The following is a 20,908-nucleotide window of genomic DNA, read 5'->3' on the forward strand; positions in this document are numbered from 1 at the left end:
TTATCCATTTATTACGATAGTGAAATAGTGTATAATGAAAAAGGTTCTATCATTTTTAGGTTTAGACAACCCGTAATTATGTACATGGCATCGGAAGTCAACAGTCTAACAGCGTTGAAGAATTTGATATTGCATTTTGTTGGACAACAAAACACGAAAAGAGTGAAAAAATTTATTACAGATATTCGACCGAAATAGATGACAATTTGTTTTATAAAAAGTATGTTACAGTTGTCTTTGTTATTTTGTTATTAATTTTATTAGACCACAATTTTGAGAAATTTTTTGTTGTTTTGAATTAGGTATCGGTTACGTGATGACGAGGACGTACGTCTTATAAGGCCATGGCACAACCGATGGACAAATGTTCATCTATTGAAATTATTTGTATTTCTAGTTGAATTGGGTGGGTGAGGATCATCTGCGAATACTGTTGATGGTAGTCCGTTAAGTGGAGCAATTAGAAAAAATATTGAAGGGACGATAGTTGATCTAAATATGTCACCTGAAAGTAGTCAAGAGGGGTCAAACGTTAAACTTTCTAATGATGGCATGATGCAAGATGATGTTGAAAGTCATGAGGATTCTGCTATCAAGGATCCGATGATGGATCCCTATAAAGTTAACCTTGTTGACGAAGAAGATGCTGATGATGAACTAATGGAAATTCCTTACGAGGGTGAGGGTGAGGATGAAGAAAAGATGAACTATTACGGTGACACATAAATCGCTATGACACAACCTGTCATTTCTTGACCATATGACCGGCCGGATCACTTTTTCGCTTTGAATCCCAATACAATGACTTCGGATTGGTCATTTACCCATGGAGGCCCCGAAGAGGATCTAACCAATGAGTTTGATATTGGACAACAATTTGAAAACAATGAGGAAGTCATCTTGGTAGTTAAGACGTACATCATCAGGAGGACTGTGGAGTATAAAATACTAGAGTGACCAATTGAAGTATGATGTACAGTGTATCCAGTTCGGGTCCGGCTGTAGTTGGAATATACGCATAGCATATCGCCGAAATTAAGAAAAAAGGGAGGTTAAGAGATACAATGGTCCTCATACATGCATGCAAACATCAATAGGTCAAGACCATTGTAGGTTGAATTCGAAGGTGATTGCTCAGCACATATTCACAATGGTCAAAGCAGATCCAATAATTAGCATAAGGGTTCTACAAGGAGGTGTGGAAAATCATTTCAGTTGCAAGGCGTCATATAGAAAGGTTTGGCTTAAAAAGTAGAGAGTCATTGTTGGGATATATGGCAATTAGGAGGAGTCATACAACTTGTTGGTTATTCGCTATGTAGATATACTTACTTGGTAAGATTCATTACACTGTCCTTAGTTATGTATAAAGTCACTATTTATATGTGCTAACTTTTGTGGGTATTTAGGTACTTGGGTGCAACTTGTGACACAACCTTAACATGGTTCAGTCTGTCATGTTTCATCGGGTATTTTAAACGTTTCCACCGTGTATTGAGGTTTTCAAGAATTGCAAACCACTTATTTCCATCAATGGCACCTACTTGTATGGTAAATGCAGAGGAACGTTGCTCATGGCTACTACTCAAGATGGCAATGCAAACATATTTCCTATTACATTTTCCATTGTTGAGGGTGAGACGAAGGAGGCTTAGTTGTTTTTTTTTCATATTTGCAGCAGCATGTCACACCACAATCCCGCGTCTTAGTGATTTCAGATAGGCACAAATCAATTGATGCTACATTGAATGCCGATGGAAGTTTATGAAAATCACCGAATGCCTTACAGGTGTTTTGTACAAGGCATATTGCTGTCAACTTCATGACTTACTTCAAAAATAAGGATTCGAAGAAGGTTCTTGTTAACGCAGCATATTCAAAGTTGCAGCGGGAATTCGCTTATTATTTTGGTTGTCTGAGGGGTGAGAATGTCGCAATTACAAATTGGCTCGAAGAAATGCCTCGTTCACATTGGACGCAGTATGCGGATGAGGATCGTCGGTTTGGTCACATGACGACAAACTCCAAGTGCTGGTCACCCTGACCAAACAGTTCTATGTGAGCCCACTAAAGATACCATGTTATATATGCCCGTGATGAACGGAGGTCAATATGATGGTGTATATGGAGTCAATGGTTTGCACGAGCATCCTACATCTCATGCTAGCCACCTAGAAAATGCGAGAACTACTAGCCTCACCCAAACCTCCCATTGTGACGATGCATCTCGTCGATGTTCAGTGGCCTGGTCGAAATATGCTGTAGGCCACCAAACTGATGCACAACCTAGTCAACCTGATGTCACTCGATAATAGTGAAAGTATGGTTGAAAGAGAAAAGTATGGTTGCATGTCACAGTTTCTGTCCTCTCTCTCCTCTGTGAACACCGCTGCTGATTCTGATTATTGGAGAAGAAAACAAACATGGTGCTGAAGCAAATTCCATGTCCTGGAAGCTTCACTTCTCTATAGTAGGGATGAACGATCAAGAATTAGGGCAAGAGAGAAAGAGCACTAGTTTCGGTTCTCATAGCTCTTTGAGCTATTTATGTTCTTCTCCTTCATGGTTTTTATTATGCATTTCTTTTTCTCAGTTTAGTCTGCCTGAGTTTCAATGGTAAAAGAAAAATTGGTGAGGTTTGTATGTAAAAGCCATTAAGTAAAAAAAGGCAGAGAGCTAGACTTGGAGAAAAAGTCTAAGTTATTTCAGAAATTCTTTGTATATATATCTATTTTATGGTCATGATCTTGGGAGAATTTCTTTACAAATTGGATTAGCACTTTGCAAGTAAAAACTAGGGTGAGTCCTAATCAAGTTCAGGTTGAGTTAGAATTTGGATTTGTTTCATATAAGATTAGGTAGATCCAAGGGAGAATTGGTGATTGTAATAATCTGTTGAAAAGATAGTGAAATTTCATTATTGTTGTAGTGAAAATTGGATGTAGGTTACATTGCATTTGGTAGCTAAATTAGGATACATATGTGTGTAATTTTCTACTCTCTTCTCTGTTTCTGATTCTGCACTATAGAAGACAAAAATAAAATATTTCCTAATTTTTCTATTAAACTTCACTTCTTTACAACTCTCCTTGCAAGTAATACTGTTTTGGTTCCTACCGTATCAATACTGTATCAAAAGACAAAACCAAAGTCTCTTCTGTTCTCAACTATCAAAATCTCTACAAAATGTAAGGTTGGAAGCTAAATTAAATGGAGGTCAAAATTTAACTCTTCCTTCTCTTAGTCATTGATAATTATTATATTTTATATCTTTATATAATATATTAACCATAGTTTTTCAATTAGAAAGGTATCATTTATTTTGACTTGAGCAGAAAGAATTTATAAAAATTTACATATCTGATAGTTATTTTATAAATTATAATTATTATTACTCTAATAATTAAACTACAACTACATATAACTATTTAATTTATAATTTTTTTTAAAAGTTAGCTAAGGGGTGGGTTGAATTTTTAAGTTTGATAGATAGTACTATTTGAAGGACACTATAACTATATTCAAAAGAGCTCAGTAATTTTTAACTAGTTACAAAACCAAACTTGTCAATATCCTTTAAAATTGTTATAACTAAAAACTGGAGTGTTAACAAATTATCAGCTGAACATAAAAGAAACGTACAAGCAAGCCAATATATAATTATATATTACAATTGTTTCGACAATTTTACTAAATAAACAACAAAAATGGTGAACAAGGTGAATAATGAATTATATTTCAAATTCGTTTAACATAAATAAATTTAATTAATTTAAAATTTAAATTTTAAAATTAAAATTAATTTTTTAATATATTATTTACGTTATTAAAAAAAATTATTCTCCTATACTTTCTCTTATTTCAATATGAATACTATTGAATAGGACGAGAATTTGAACTAACATCTAACCCAAGAATTATGGAAACCCAAGAATTGAATTTGGCGTAGGGAGCACTTCTTCAGTGTTCTTCGTATCCCTTTCCTTAATTGCTTGAATAGCAAACTAATTTACCTATAAATAATCACCAATAAAAATAGAATAAAGTCACAAATAAATTCTTAAAATTTTATATTTTAAATAGATTAGTCTCTAAAAAAATATAAACAAGTTAATTTAAATTAAAACTCTATACTATAATTATAATGACTAATTTAAAGATAATATATTTATATCTACTATTTTAAAAGATTTTATTGATATTTAAAAAAAACAAATAGATCCATTATTTTTTAATTCAAAGATATAAATTTCGACTAATTAAAAATACAAAACATTTTTAACCTTTTAAAATATGAGATATTTAAATCTTTATATCTAAAATATATAAAGACAAATCAATTCCCAAGAAGGATTTAAATGTTTCATATTTTAGAAGATCAAAATATTTTTGTATTTTCAATTAATAACAAATTTAATTTATTTGTCTTCGAGATAAAAAGTCAAAAAATTATTTGTTTTTTCTTTTTAAAAAAAATTAATATATTCAAAGTATAAATTTTATGTGTTTATGTGTCACTTTACTCATAAAAATAATAATTATACTAGTTTTTTTTTGTCAAACTCTAATTTAATACGCCAATGAATTCTAACTTAAATGACATAATCTCCCTATATTCATCTAAAAAATTGTGAGTTCGAGTCTCTTTATCTTTAGTAAAAAAAAAAAACTCTAGTTTAGCACTCTAGTTTGGTTTTCAAAGTAGAAAACTCCTTCAACGGTGTGAACTCATCCAAAGTGTTAGAGAATATTATAATTAATATTAGTAAAAACCGAAGTATTTATAATATGTGATTGGGGGTTGTTAACAGATAATAGCTTAGTATTTATGATCGTAGTTGATAGATATTTTATAAATTCGTTATATTTTGTATGATATAACAAAATTTTTAATACACAAATCTTTTTTTAAATATTATTTTTTATTTTTATAACATAGAATCAGATTTTTTGAGTTTTTTTTTTACAATTTAAACTTTTTTATGAGAGTATTATTTATATTGTTTTTTAATTTTTTCATTTGCACTCGAGTTCCTACAATTTTAGTTGCATATGTTTTTCAATAATACTGTCAGTCATTTTGTTCTGACAATTTATCCTGTTTTGACAATTCTATTTTATTTTATTGTAGCAGTTTGCATAGTTCTAACGGTTCTGTCTACTGCATTATGTTTTGATAGTTCATTTTGTTTCAACAATTCCGTCTATAACCTGTATTAATAGTTTTGTTTGTATTCGGTTTTAATAGTTAACTTTACATTTCAAATTCAAGTAGTTTCATTTTTTTTAATAAAATAAATATATTTTATTCATTGATTAAAGTAAAATACAACGGTTCTATTTTATGACATAAAACAAAAAAAAATGTGAAATTTTTCAAAATTTAACTAAAACGTGAATACAACAACAAAACTTCAATGAGAAAAAAATAGATTAAAAAAAAGTGAGCACATAACTAAAAAGTGAAAGACAATTTATTCACAAACTTCAAACATGATTCTATTATTGTTTTTGGAGAGATGGATTCTTGTTCGAAGATTATGTTGTTTTTGAATTTTTAAATTTTCAAACACAGCGTGTTAGTAATACCAGCTGCAACAATCCACCATAGCAATTTTTATTCACGAGTAGTTTTATTTACACTCAAATTTTTATAATTTTTATTTGATTTTTTTAATAAATTGTTAACTCAAATTGCTACTTAAGTTGAAGGATATATTAAAAAAATTATAATATTAGAAAAAACTTAAGTATTTAGAATGCGTGGTTAATTATTTTAGTAGATAATAACTTAAGTATTTATGATGTAATAATTTCAGAGTCTTTTCTCGATTGGCCCTTTAGCTTTCAACCTCGTGTTGACTCGATCGAAACTTGCCTTCTTTTTCTTTGATTACTATGTGAAACCCTCGATCGATCTTTGAAACTTTCATAATTGATACTTGCTCAAGTTTCGACCTTTATATTTTGTAGTTAACAGATACATTCGATTTAAATAGCAGTGGGGTAGGAATCAATTAAATTGAGACGTCGACAACTGATGTGTGGTTTGAACTTTGAACAACTAATATAGTTAGCTTGACCAACATATGCGAACCCAAGAATTGAATTAGTATTTAGGCGTAGGGGGCACTTCAATGTTGTTCTTATCCCCTTACTTGCTCGCCTCCTCTGCACCACTGTTATGATTATGAAATTGGCCAAAATCCAAGTCTTCTGTTTTGTTGATTTTTAGTAAATCGATAGTAATTCGATATCTAGTGGTTTGGGAGCGAAACCTACTCCTCTTTACAGGTACCAATTTTCTAAAAGTGCATCAAAGTGTCTTGAATTAAACGGGTGTTGAGATTACAATAAAAATAAAATTCGTAAATCAATGGAGGAAACAAAAAGATAAAATTTTTTAAGATAAAAATATGCTGAAAATAAAAAGTTCATATCGAAATTAAAAGAAAGCAGTGAAATGCCTTTAACTGAATCAAAGGGGTTTGAATGTAAAGATTAAAAATACAGAAGGATAAATTGAACAATGAAAATAAAGGACACTTGGAAAGTAAATTTTTTTAAAATGTTAAATTTACATAAAAGTAAATTGAAAGAATGAAGAGATGGAAGGAACCCTACAGAAAAGTTATTCGATTGCAGACTCAGGAATTTGCTGGAATGTGGGTGTACTTGAGTGTTTTTCTGAGTAAAAGTTTCAACCCCTATTCCCTAATGCTTTCTAGTATTTATAATTTGTCTTACATAACTGACAATTAATTACAATTAATTACAAGGTTTACAACTTTGAATGCAATTCCTCTTGGTAGTCGTTCCCGCCGCGTGATTGTAGCCATTCCCCATGATTTCCTCGTGTGATAGAAGCAACTAACTGTTTCACTTCCTTGACTATTCGACAAACCCATCAATTGCCTTACTCAATCATTCAAATCAAATATTTTATTCGATTAGGCTTATCCATCTGATAAGTCAATCGAAATCCAACCTGTACCAATCACTTCCAATCTCATACTTATGTGTACATTTTCTTCGAAAAACGACTTCTGACTTACTCTAAATCGATTCACTTTCATCGAAAATATTTTTCGATCAATAAATTGCCCCCTTGAATTAATGTGTTTGCCTTCGATAACATTATTGAAAGATAAAACACTTAATTCGAAATTAAAAACACCAATTTTCAAATCAGTAATAATTATTATTTAAACTCCCCATTAATACTAATCCATTCGACACGTTTTCCGAAATTTATACTTTCTCTCTCTACCACTTCATCTTCCTCACGAAGTTACCCTTATTCGCATTCCTTCCACAATAACGGCTACAGAAATACTTTAAACTCATCACTCTCACCTTTGTTCAAATCTTTCGAATCTCATTATTCTCTAAATCCTCCTTACACCAAGAACTCCTTCACAAAATCTCCAACCTTTAATCTCCTTTTCTCTATTCAACAATGGCTAGTTCCTCCTCTCATGCTGCCACCCAAGACAAGGGCAAAGGTCCTGAAATAGCGCCACCATCTCCATCAACCCTTCGCATTCTCAATCAAGTCAATGATGAAGTCATTGATGATCCCCATTTGCAAGCTAACAATGCCAGAATCTTAATCCCCTTCACAATCGGTGTAGATATACACTGCTTCCTCGGACCGATTGAATCTCTTGAGAGAGAGAACAAAAAATCTTCTTTCTTTCCAAGTGCTGAAGGGGAAGATTTGCTGATAAATCAAGCTTTTAACATCTCTCATTTCATTAATCAAAAATCCTTCAAGAATAATTCAAAAATCAATCCTCAAGAATTTGATTTTACAACTTGGTATCAACGCCTTGAACCTACAAAAAGTGCTGATTGGGGAGCTTTAGGAATACATGAACTACTAAGGCTCTCTCATTTCTCACTTACAACATACCCTTGGATGATTGGGGTTGTGACCTATTTTTGGAATAGAACAACTAACAACTTTCACCTTCCTTGTGAAATGATCGGAATGTCTCTTCTCGATGTAGCTGCTATTACAGGACTCCCAATCAATTCTCCAGATTGTACCCCTGACATGCACCCAAGCGCCAATATAATGTTGTCTTAACCAACTCCTACAGCGACTTCATTGCCCATAACATGGGTGCAGAAGGTACGAGAATCACAGATGAGAAACACGTAGCCTTCTTGTTTTATTGGTTAAACGCAATTCTGTTCTGTTCTCGAAGCGTACAAATGTCAAAGCTTTTCCTTCCCTTAGTCACTCTTCTTCATGAAGGAAAAGTTCTAAATTTGGCCAAACTCCTTCTTAGACACATTTTTTAAGAACTTGGTCAATTTGTTTGTGACCTCCGAGACAGTAAAATAATCAATGCAGGAGGCCCTCTGTGGCTCCTTCAATTATGGCTCAATGCCATTTTTGAAAATTTTATGACAAAACCTATAGGTGGCAATACTAACAAGCAACACATTGAAGATTTTCGATTGTCTAATTACAAACCCAATTTTTTGAACACCCAATCAGATGAAGACAGATTCTGGGCTGTTTTCTCTCTTTTTCATTCCTGCAAGGATTTTGAAAATGATAAACTCAATTTCACTCTTTTTTTGCGTCGCAATCGCGGTCCTGCCTGGCTTGATCGTTTGCTCTTTCCCAATACCAATGAAGATAGTGAGCTTGCAAACCGAAGTTGGGAAAACCTGCTGGCTGTTCAAGTAATTCCGATAAGGCTGCCTTTACACAAAAAGAAAAGGTTCAAATAACCCTATACGCACCTCATTTAACAGCCAGACAGCTGGAATTTTCTCAAGCCATTCCAACACCATAGCCTCGAAATGATGATCCATTCTACCACATTGTTTTAATAACTCAAGAAAATTTCAATACTTGTCTCCTAAAAAATCAACAACGCAGGGATCGTTTCAATTTCTTGATTTACGAACGCAATTCCTACATCACCAAATCCTGTTTCGAATGGTGGGCTGCTTACTATTCAAGGTACACTCATACCTTAGAAGAAATTCAACAAACTGCTGTTCGAAAAATCCCTATTGCCGAGAATTCACCAAAAAGAACTCACAAGAGAAAAGCTGACACTGCTCGGCCACCACCACATAAAAGCAGAAGGACTCCTACCAGAACTTCTCGAAAGGTAACTTACTATTACTCACAACTTTTCCTTTTAACTTGAAATGTTCTATAAATTGTATATATTTTTTTAACCATACTCAATTCTATGCTTCTTACCAGTTAGTGCTGCTATCATCAAGTGAAAACTCTGATTAAAGTGAACAAACTAATAAGAATACTCTTGTTGCCTCCTCCCAATCAGAAGACACAGCCGATTCGGACCTTGGTCCTCAACCAATTTGGCAACAAAGACTTATTATGGTAACACCTAACATTTTTATGTGTTTTATTTAAATTGAAATGAATTATAACTCATAATCATGTACCTTTTATACCAGCCTTTCACTACTGCTCATTCGATTACGTCTTCTGTGGTACCTGATCTGCCAATTCTAGAACAGCATCATGATCAAGGGCATTCTTCATCCCATGATTCTATTCAAGCTACAGGATCTACTCAACCACTTGACGCTATTTTTCCACCTTCTCATGTAACATCGGTGGTTGATTTGACAAAAGACCCTTCACAATATTCTCCAACTCAAACTCTCATACTTGAATCATCTTTGCCCAACAACCAGGCTACACTTTCTGTGGTGAACCAAGTGGCTCTAGATTCTGACTCTTCTTCTCAAAATGTTGAGACAACAAATTCATATTCATCTCGGTCTAGAGTCTCGGAAACCCCTCCAAAACTACCAAGTCCTCCTCACCAAGTTGATTTTCAGACTACTCCTGGTCCAAGACCTGAAACATTGAATGCTTCCACCACTCCTACAAGTGCTACCTTGGCCAATTTGATCTCTGTTTTAAACAAAGTTATCCAAGAAAATGCAGTACTTGTGCCAGTGCCAACGCTCTCAAAACCTGGTACATCAAGGCCTTCGTTCGAATTAAACACTAATACTCGAGAGCAGCTTCGTTCGCTCATAAAACTCTTAGACCATCCACCTACCACCTGGGTTAATGACCCAATTCTTAACCAACTCCTGGCTGATCTTTTGAATTATTCCTTTGAGCTTTCAGCTAACACACCAAATTATGCCTCAATTCAAGAGTTCAAAGAACTTCTCAATGAGAGGGTAGCTTCTCAATTCCAACTCCAAGAAACTGAGACTGAGGAAACTAAAATCAAATCCAATATTGAAAGTTGTTTTGCAGTCGCTCAACCAATCCAAGCTTCCCGCGAGGAATTTGATATGAGAATCTCCCATGCCATTTCTGTTCAAGATTTTCATGACAAAGAAGAAGAAAAACCTGAAGCGGAATTGGCTCGAATCAATGAAAAGCTTGCAATAGTGCGCCAGAGTCGAGCAACTATAGCCAAACCTCTAGCAGATGCTCAACAAGAACAATAGCACCTCATTCAAAAGCTAATTTCATTTGATACCAAGCAGAAAGAATATGAAACACAACTTGAGAAGGTCCAATTCAACAAATTCAAACAAATCGAGGCACTTTCAATTCTGGAGAAGAAAAGGGCAAAGTTGCGCGCTGATCTAGCAAAACTAGTAGCACCTTGAACTTCTTTTTATTTCAAATTTTACTTCTGTAATGATTTCCATCTTTTCTGGACTTTTGCATATTGAACTTCTATTTTTGCCAACAATAGAAATATTTCAAGTATTTCCCATTAATCGAGTTAATCACCTTTCCTGACTTGATATCTTTAATTTGATAGGCATCTCCAGAATATGTTCCTATTACTTGAAAAGGCCCTTCCCACACATGGGACCATTTACCCAGAAATCTCGATTTTTTTCCATCGGTAAAATAACTTTTAACACTAACTCGCCTATCCTAAAAGATTTTCCTTTAATTCGACGATTATAACTTCGAGCAAAACTTTCTTTTTTTTCAAATCACATTATCGAGTGTCAGGATTCGTTCTGAGTCTAATTTATTTAAATCATCAAACATTGCATTCCAATAATCATCAACTTGCAAATAATTCTGTCTTGATATTCTTAAAGTATTCAAATTAATTTCCAATGGTAACACTGCATCATGGCCATACACCAATTTATAAGGTGAAGTTTCCGTCGAACCTGGTGGCAAATTTCGATAAGCCCATAATACTTGGCTTAAAATTTCATGCCATGTTCGAGACTTATTTCCGATATGCTTTTTAATCAAACTTATTAGGATCTTATTTGCTGCTTCTACTTGCCCATTAGCCTACGCATAATAAGGAGTTGAAGTAATCATATTAATACTCCTCGAAGCCGCAAAATTTTTAATTCGCTGACCAGTAAACATAGTTCCTTGATCAGTACTTAATGTCTGAGGAATTCCAAATCGATGGATAATATGTTCCTCAACAAAGTCTATTATTTCACTTTGACCAGCCTCTATTAGGGGAACTGTTTCAACCCATTTTATGAAATAATCAATCGCTACTAAGATAAACTTATGTTGTTTTGATGAAGGTAAACTTATGTTGTTTTGATGAAGGAGGGTGAATCAACCCAATCAAATCTAAAGCCCAACCTCTAAATGGTCATGGCTTTATTATCGAATGCAATTCAGCCGCTAGAATTTGTTGTATCGAACCATGTTTCTGACATTCTTGACATGCATATACATAATCAATACAATCTTTTATCATAGATGGCCAATACACATGATTGCAATATAACACCCATTTCATCTTTTTCCCTGCCTAGTGGGCACCACATATTCCATTATGGACCTCACCCAAGGTAGTGTTCTGATCATCTCGACCTAAACATCTTAACAAACTCCCATCAATCCCTTTTTTATACAATTCATCAGCCATTAAGACAAAATTTATTGCTCGTAATTTTATCTTTCTCTCAACTACAATATTGGGATCTCTTAAATAATGAGCAATAGGCTTTCTCCAATCAGAATCCTCCCATTCATCCACACACAAGACTTCTCTTTCATTTGCTGGCACTAAAATTTGATGTATACTAGATAATTTCCTAATAGTTTCTAGACCAATCCGATACCTCGAAATAATTTGGACTAACTCATTAGCAATTTCATTATGAATTCTAGGGATATGCACTAAAGAAACTTTTCAAAAAGGTGTTAATAGTTCCCAAGCAGTTACCAAATATTTTTGTAACATCTCATTATTACACTTAAACTTCTTTGATAACTGATTTAAAACTAACTATGAATCCCCTAAAATTTGAACCTCTAAAGCTCCTTTGCCGATTAAAATTTCAAGACCCAAAATCAAAGCCTCATATTCGGCCACATTATTAGAACAAGGATACTTTAATTCGAACAAAAATCCAATGGAATACCTTCTGGCGAAATAACAAGGATTCAGACCCCTGTACCATATTTATGCTTTGAACCATCAAAATACAATTTCCAATAGTTGATTTTCACATCAATTATATTTGTCCCCTGGTCATGCAGATCTTTCGAATTATCCACAAGAAAATCTGCAATGACCTGTCCTTTGACAGCCTTAGCTGGAACATATTGTGAATCGAATTCTGTCAATACCAGCATCCATTTCCCCAAACATCCCCTTAACATAGGGAAACTCAACATATATTTAATAAGATCAGTTTGTGCTATAACTTTCACCGATTTAGCCACCATATAACACTTTAATTTCATACAAACATGATATAGAGACAAACACAATTTCTCAATCGGGAAATACCTCGTTTCGATATCGGTTAAAACTCGACTAAGGTAATAAACTGCCCGTTCATGCCCATTTTCATCATCTTGTGCTAACATACATCCTATAGTATTTTCAGACGTTGCAATATCTAATTTTAAGGGTTCAGATGGACGAACATTTGTCATAATCGGTGCTTTGGATAAATAAGTCTTAATCTAATCAAACGCCAACTGATGTTCCGTTGTCCATTTAAATTGTGAACCATTTTTCAATTTCACTAAAGGTGCAAACACTCTAGTTCGATCGGAAAGATTCAAAATGAATCATCGAAGATAATTTACCTTACCCAAAAAGGATTGTACTTCTTTCTTCGATTTAGGTGCAGATAACGCCAATATTATTGCATCTGCTTTGTTCTTATCGATGGCAATTCTTTTTTTATGAACAACAAAACCCAAAAAATTTACAGTCGATACACCAAAAGCACATTTCAAAGAATTCATTTTTAATCCTTTATTTCTCATAGTAAGGAATGCTCTCTTTAAATGATCAATATGTTGACTCACGGAAATCGATTTGACCATCAAGTCATCGATATATACTTCCATAAATTTCCAATAAATTCATGAAAAATGGCATTCATTTCCTATTGATATGTTGCTCCAGTGTTCTTTAAACCAAAAGGCATAACTACCCATTCATATGTACCTAATGCCCCAGGACAACGGAAGACAGTTTTAGCCATGTCATCTTCTGCAATAAGAATCTGGTTATATCCAGAATAACCATCCATGAAACTAAGAATTTCATTTTTCGCTGCAGAATCGATTAACATATCTGCGATAGGCATAAAATATTCATCTTTTGGAGTAGCATTATTCAAATCTCAAAAATCGATGCATACTCTTAACTTCCCATTCTTCTTCATAACAGGGACAATATTCGACACCCACTCGACATAACGTGCAGTTCGAATAAATTTTGCTTTGATCAAGCATTCTATCTCTTCTTTAATTTTTACATTAATTTCAGGAGCAAAACGTCTTGGAGTTTGTTTTACAGGTCAAGCATTGGGCTTCAATGCTAATCGATGTTTCACTAGTGAACGATCGAGACCATGCATCTCATGATAACCCCACGCAAAACAATCTTTAAACTCATGTAAAAGATTAAAGAGTTCAGTTCGAAAAGAATCAACAAGATCTTTACAAATATATGTAATTCGAACATCATCAGGAGTCCCCAGATTAATTTCTTCTAAGGGATCTTGAGATTCAAACCCTTTATAACAATCATTCTCTTTGATTGAGTATTTTTCGAATCCTAATGGTTCTAAATCATAGATGCAATCAAAATTGAAATCAATAGAATTATCAGAAATAGAAGAAACTTGATCTTTGCTTAATTTATCACTACTTTTATTTTCTACACAATGAGTCTCTGCTATTAAATCGGCAGTCCGACTCACATCATTAATTTCATTACAAGAAATAGGGAAATCATAACTAAACTCGATCGAGGACGTCGAATTGAACACATTACAATTAATAAGATTATTAACCCTATCTGATTCAACTTTATCAGAAGAACTATCTTTATTTTCTAAATACTGAAAATTATTCAAATAATTATGTAATGTTACCAGGTAGTCAGAAATTTCCTCAACCTGGTCCATAGAGCAGTCTTTAAGGTCTTCAAGAAAGACAGTCCCAACCAGTTGGCTCGAAGTCCAATTCAGGGTAAAGAAGCTTCACCGAAAAGCCTTCCGAGGACAAGAAACACGCTTCACAATTATAAGGGTTCAGTGATCGATCAACATTTAAGGGCTTTAACTTACGGCTATACATCTTGAAATTGACATGCAGTTGTTCGACATATAAATTCAAATCTGCTTTGACGACCTCAGGCTTTCCGTCTTTAGTCCATAAAAGCACACTTTGATGCACAGTAGAAGGTACAACCCCTACACCATGAGTCCAATCTCATCCCAACAAAGCATTATAACTGTCCTTTGATGGAACTACCACAAATACAGAATGTCTTTCATACGACCCAACCTTCACAGTCAAAGTTACCAACCCTTTTGCTGGCGTAGAAGCCCCACTAAAATCAATTCCAGCAATATTTGTAGGGACCAGTTCCTCAAAATGTTTCCCCACTTTTCCTAACATCCTCTCAGGCAGAAGACTAATTGCTGCCCCACCGTCAATCAACACTTTGTTTATTTTGAATCCATTCAAAATAGCGATAATATGAAGTGGGCGTAAATGGGACATTTGTTTTTCAGTAGGCCGAGAAAAATACCCCGGTTCATCTTCAACTCGAATAAAGGAGAAAGCCTCCTCATCTTCTTGATCATAATCCTCATCTGGATTACTCTCACATTCCCCAAGGTATTCAGTTGGAATAATCGAGATCGTCCCTATCATGTCATCATCCCCTTCATCAAAATACTCTTCATCAACATCGACATCTTTGTTTTTATCGACTCCTGAGGACTGAGTCACTGCTTTGCCTTTTTCCATCTTAGCAGGTGATGGAATTTTCTTGGGATAAGTCTCTCCATCAAAAGAAAAGACAATTCGAGAATGCACAGAAGGCGTTTTCCCTTGCTTACCTCTTTTCCTGCCTCTAGTTGAAGTTTCTTATTCTGATTGAAACTTCTCCTTCCACCTCTTCCCTTGGATAACCCCTGGCCCGTCGTCGATAATAGGCATATTGATTTCGAGAAGGTGCCCGATGCCCCCATTGAGGATTACGTCGATATAGATGGTCACGCCTCTGGAATTCCTGACAATTCTTAATCCACTGAACACCTACAGCCTGGGATTGGCTTAAAGGTGTAGTCACATCATGCTGAGGGATCTTTGAACTAGAACCCTTCACACGTCGAATTGGCTGCCTCTGGGGCACTTGCTCTTCGCTATGAGCCAATTCTTTCTTCATCCATTCTTTTTCAAAGATTGCTGCTGCTTCAGCATCAAAAATAGCATTGCACCGAGGACACAGAGATACGTTCCAGTCTTTGATCTTTTGCTGAACCAAGAAATCCAGCAAGCCATCTCCCGTTCTAGGGTATACAGATCTCACCTGTGACTCAAAATCATCAAGAGCCACATCAAAGTTATAGGACATGCCAACCATATTCACCCCCTAAACAAAGTTTGACATAACTATCATCGATCTCGAAGGGATCCACATCAACCTTCATCTCTTTCTTGTCATCGTCGAATTTCAACCGTCCTTCCATTATTGCTTCTTAAATCAAGTCCCTAAAACGGACACAGCTGTTAGTCGAATGACTTGTTGCTTGATGAAATTTACAGTAAGGCTTTTTTTTTTAATCTTTCACGGAAAGTAATGTTCTACCCTCGGAAAAAATCAATTATTTATCTTTAAGCAACACACCGAAAATCTGATCAGACTCCAAAATATCAAAACTATATTTCTTTCCACTTTTTTAGTTTTGAATCATTCGACTTTTCATTATTAGACAGTTTCTTCAGTAAAAAACAAACATATGGAGGACCTTTCTTAAGTTCAGCCAAATCGACTTCTATTTCGAAATCAAATTCCTCCTCTGAGGACTCCATGGTTACATAAGCAACCATTTTTTTTCGAGTAAAAGGTTTACTCTTTGACCTCTACTCATGTCTATACTTTTCTTTCTCTTTTTTCATGAGTTCGGTCTGTCAAACCTTTTCTGCCAAATGGGCCAAATCATGAATATGCACATTAAGCCTGCACATATAGAATCCTAAATCCATGGTTGCTATTTTCATTATCTCACTTTCGGATAATAACACATAACATCTACTTATAGTATTGTTGAAACGTATTAAATAATCATTAATGGTTTCACCATCTTCACGTTTCAACACCACTAGATCAGTAACTACTACGTTCATCTCCTATCGATAAAACTGAGCATGAAAAGTAGTTTCTAACTGATTCCATATTGTGATCAAATTTGGTCTAAGATTCGAAAACCAAGTAAATGCATTCTTCGTCAACGAAGAAGGAAAACACTTCATTTTTAAATTTTCATCATTAGCTAAGTTTCCAATCTCAACCAAATAATGAGCAACATGTTCAGTAGTTCATTCTCCAACTTCACCAGCAAATTTAGTGGCTATCTTGGGATTCTTTACCCCTTTTGGCACTTCAGCCATTTGAACAACTTGCGGGAAAGCAGACACAAAATGTGGTTGATTCATAAAACCAACATTCAACCCCACTCGATTTAGAACTTCTACCACAATTCTAGTGACTTGATAACGTTCACCACTACATAACCTGGCTAAAAGGTCATCAGCATTTTGACCTCGGGGAACCACATAAAGGTTTTCTCAATTCAAAATATTGTTACAAATTTTTTCGTATTCATGAATTACAATGATTTCTTAAGTATTTTGTGAGTTAAATGATACTTAATTATTTATTTTATCAATCTAAAGGGGTATTTATTTCTCATTTATTTCTTTTAAAATAAAATCTTAAAATTCTATCTTTTAAAGTCAATTTATACTATATCAGACAAACTTTTATAATTTGTACTATCTTAAATAAAATATTTATATTAAAAAATTATTTGATTAAATGTTGTTTAGATTAAAAAATATTTTTAAAAAATGTCTATTAAAATCCATTTCGTTGATTTTTTTATTTTTTAGAAGAATTAGACATTATTATATGCATTAATATGTTACTTAACTATCGAAACTTTGATCCAATGTGAATAATCTTTATTATTTAGGCATATTCTTGTACATAAATTAAATATGATTTCAATGTTGTCACTTACACACAATTTTAACACTAAATATTCTTAAATTTAATTAATTTTATAAAATCACATTTATACCAACATATATTGTCTATCTTAAAATACTTTTATACATGAATTATTGCATAAAGTCATTGACCTCTCTGTAAAGCAATTAGAGAATAAAATATTAAATAAATATAAATACCGACTCAAAAAGAAAAAATTATTTTTAAATAATTAAATTTCTATTTAATTTGTACTTAAAAGTTGAAATAAAAAACATCTTCTTGAAAAATAAAAACATTATGATAAAACTATTTTTTTGATAACTTACACAATATGATACAACTCAACAAATTTACATATATTTCTTTTAAGATAAAAAAAACTCTTTAATTAAATATAATTAATATAGATGCCAATTACACAAAATGCTTACTGATGTACTTTTACTAGCAATTAGCATCAAATGTAGATTTATTATTTTGATTAGCTACTTTTAGCCAACATGCCAAATAATCATAGTTCAAATTATTATCTATTCGGTAACTTAGATGAGAAGTAAAGTATAAAAAATAACAAATGGATAGGAATACAAATGCTCGTATCTAAGGACACGGTTTCTTATTACATATCTTAACACAAATATATGTTTTTAAATTATTTCCATGCTTTTTTTTATAAGTTCAATTTACCAAAACTAAAAGGAAGTTAATAAGATCAGTTCCACAAAATACATCCAACAACAAATTCATACAAAAAGATAACCTAAACTAAGAGAACAAAAAAATAATCACTCGAGCGCCGCATTAAGACCCTGCAAACAAACAATCACAGATTTGCAGCCTCAAAATCATCTTCTAATCACTACAGACCGACCCACCGACCCCCTGCTAGCATACATGATGCCCATTCTTTTTCAAATCTGAATCTCTTCCAAGTTCTTTTGTAATGATGAACCTTCTTAAGGATCTCTTTCATTATTATATCTTGATTTCTAAAAAATACTATTATTTTCTATGCCATTTAACCATATAATATGTTGTGCCTTTTAATATTTGGTGTATATCATGGAGGATGGAAAGAAAAATAATAGCATAAAAAAAACTAACTTTTCAATTAATTTAGTTAATTAAATTAATACTATAAAAGTAAAAAATAAATGTAATACTAACCTCTTTTGAAGCAAAAATGGACATCCTCCAAAATCTAAGCTTTTTTTTACCAAACAGTTACATCAAAACGTAGCTAGCAAACAAATGAATAAAAACATTAAAGTTAATTTTAATTCACATTATTTCAAGTGTATGTTAAAATCATAAAATAGTAATTAAGTACTAATAAAAGAATTTTTATTGACGAGTGAAGATAAAAAAAATGATGTGACTTGAGAATAATAAATTCTTCTTCTTTCAACAAAAATGAAACACAGAGATGCTAAATAGAAAAATATTCTTAGATTCAATCAATTAGTAAAACAAAATTCTTTCATTTCTTTTTTTTATTTTTAATTTTGTTATAACTTAAAAGCTTTAATTCTGAAATTACATTATTAGGGAAGAGTCTTGTTCTTTTCATATATCAATTCTTCTAGCACAATTATATATTTTAAAGAAAAAAAAGGTTAAATTGATAAATGGGACATAAATTGTTAAAAATGCTCATTCAGTGTTTTGATAGTGGGACATGGATGGTTGAAATTTCTCATTCAGTATTTTTTTATTGATGCTATGGAGTTACAGAGAATTCTATGTATTTTATATATTGCAATTAATACTTTTTTTAGTAAAGGAACAAAATCTAGTTGTACTTGTTGGTATACCATCAGACGAACATATTAATTAGATGGCATCCTAAAAGCTCTTTTATCTTTTAATTGAAAATCTTAAAAGTTCTTTCCCTCCATCAATAAGTAGGACACAACTATAACCCGTTAACCACAATTATTAGAGGCTAAGGTAACATAACCATATGATGCTAGATCTCAAATGAAAAAATAAGTCTTAGATACTACTGGCTAATATAGCAAGCAGTATCGATACCTACCAATTTGATTGGAGACATTGCAAGCTCCCTGCCTCTTCAATGAGGCTACTTTTGCTCTCTAAAATCTCAATGAGATCCTTAAGAACACTAAACTCAAGTGACATGGAATTTGCATCATGGAATCTGCAAATAAAATTCGTAATATAAATATCTCTGTTAGTATCAAACACCAAAATGCAAATATAAAATAGTAAACTAAACTACAAATTGATCTTCCAAGAAACATAAAATCAGTGATCAAACAGCCAATTTATAAGTTTCTTATGCCATTTCAAGTAGTAAACTACAAATTGATCTTCCATCTAGATATAATTAGTATCAAACAGAAGATACAAATTCTGATCCCATGAAAAAAGGCTACAACATACACTAACTAACCCAACAGCAAAGAAAATTATGGTGGCAAATATTCAGTAGAAGGCATTTTTGTTTAAAGGAAAACACATGTTCTATATGGGTTAGTGCAAAAAAATTCTCTTTCACTAACCCAACAGCAAAAAAAATTATGGTGGCAAATATTCAGTAGAAGGCATTTTTGTTTAAAGGAAAACACATGTTCTATATGGGTTAGTGCAAAAAAAATTCTCTTTCATAAATCTATTTTATCTTTCAGTTTTTTAATTTATGAGCAAAAAATTATTCACGCTAAAATAGAACATGATAAATACTCGATCACACTAAAATAAAACAGTAGAAACATCACATAATATTTTTCAGTATCTCTTACAAAATTGAGATGTTGTGAGAAGCTTAATGACAAAGGGAGCACAATTTAAAAAACTGGTGGCAGACTAACTCATGATGTGAGAAGCATCACATAAGTTGTACCTTTCACACCATCAACTATTTTTATAAGTCTTTCTTCTAATTATTATAGCTACAAAAACAAAACGTGTCCTAAATTACTAATTAAAAAGATTTTACAATTGTCTTCAAATTGCATTATCCAACAATAATTAGAAGAAAGACTTGTTAAAGGTACAACATATTGCAGCTTAATGCATTGCAATATATTTGGGGTGACTATCAAGTGCTTCAACTTGATCAAGTGCTTCAAGTTGATGAACACTGAGTGTAGCTGCACGAAACTCATCAAAATCCATCCTTCTATATTGCAATGCATTAAGCTCTAACCCAAATTCATTTTAATCAGCGAGCACTATTGGTGCAAATGCTATTTATATATTGTATGGAAGTATTGGTACAGTTAAATCATAGAACTTACTGATCCAAAAAAGTCAATAGTGTGCGACTCCATAGCATTAGTTGCGTTTTTCATCGAGGCCTGACCATGTCAGATTTGTGAGATGGCAAACACAATCATCTTAACCAATTGATTTGTGTATACTCCACAACTGCCTCAATC

At 33.0% G+C, this 20,908-nt stretch overlaps 1 protein-coding gene across 19 annotated transcripts in view; it reads right to left on the reverse strand.

The window, feature by feature from the left end:
• Nucleotides 1-14,113: 14,113 nt before the first annotated feature.
• LOC107457691 (uncharacterized) overlaps nt 14,114-20,908 on the reverse strand; it is a 13,062-nt gene continuing 6,267 nt past the window's right edge. For 15 of the 19 annotated variants that reach the window (XR_008001219.1, XR_008001218.1, XR_008001220.1 and 12 more), the window contains 4 exons: nt 20,768-20,897; nt 19,543-19,665; nt 18,672-18,744; nt 18,099-18,313 (listed from right to left, as the gene is read on the reverse strand). The gene's annotated coding sequence lies outside the window, so the exon portion shown is untranslated. The other 4 variants (XR_008001204.1, XR_008001208.1, XR_008001205.1 and 1 more) reach the window with 4 other exon arrangements.

Source organism: Arachis duranensis, chromosome 7, assembly GCF_000817695.3.
Source record: "Arachis duranensis cultivar V14167 chromosome 7, aradu.V14167.gnm2.J7QH, whole genome shotgun sequence".
In the NCBI taxonomy this organism is placed as follows: Eukaryota; Viridiplantae; Streptophyta; class Magnoliopsida; order Fabales; family Fabaceae; genus Arachis; species Arachis duranensis.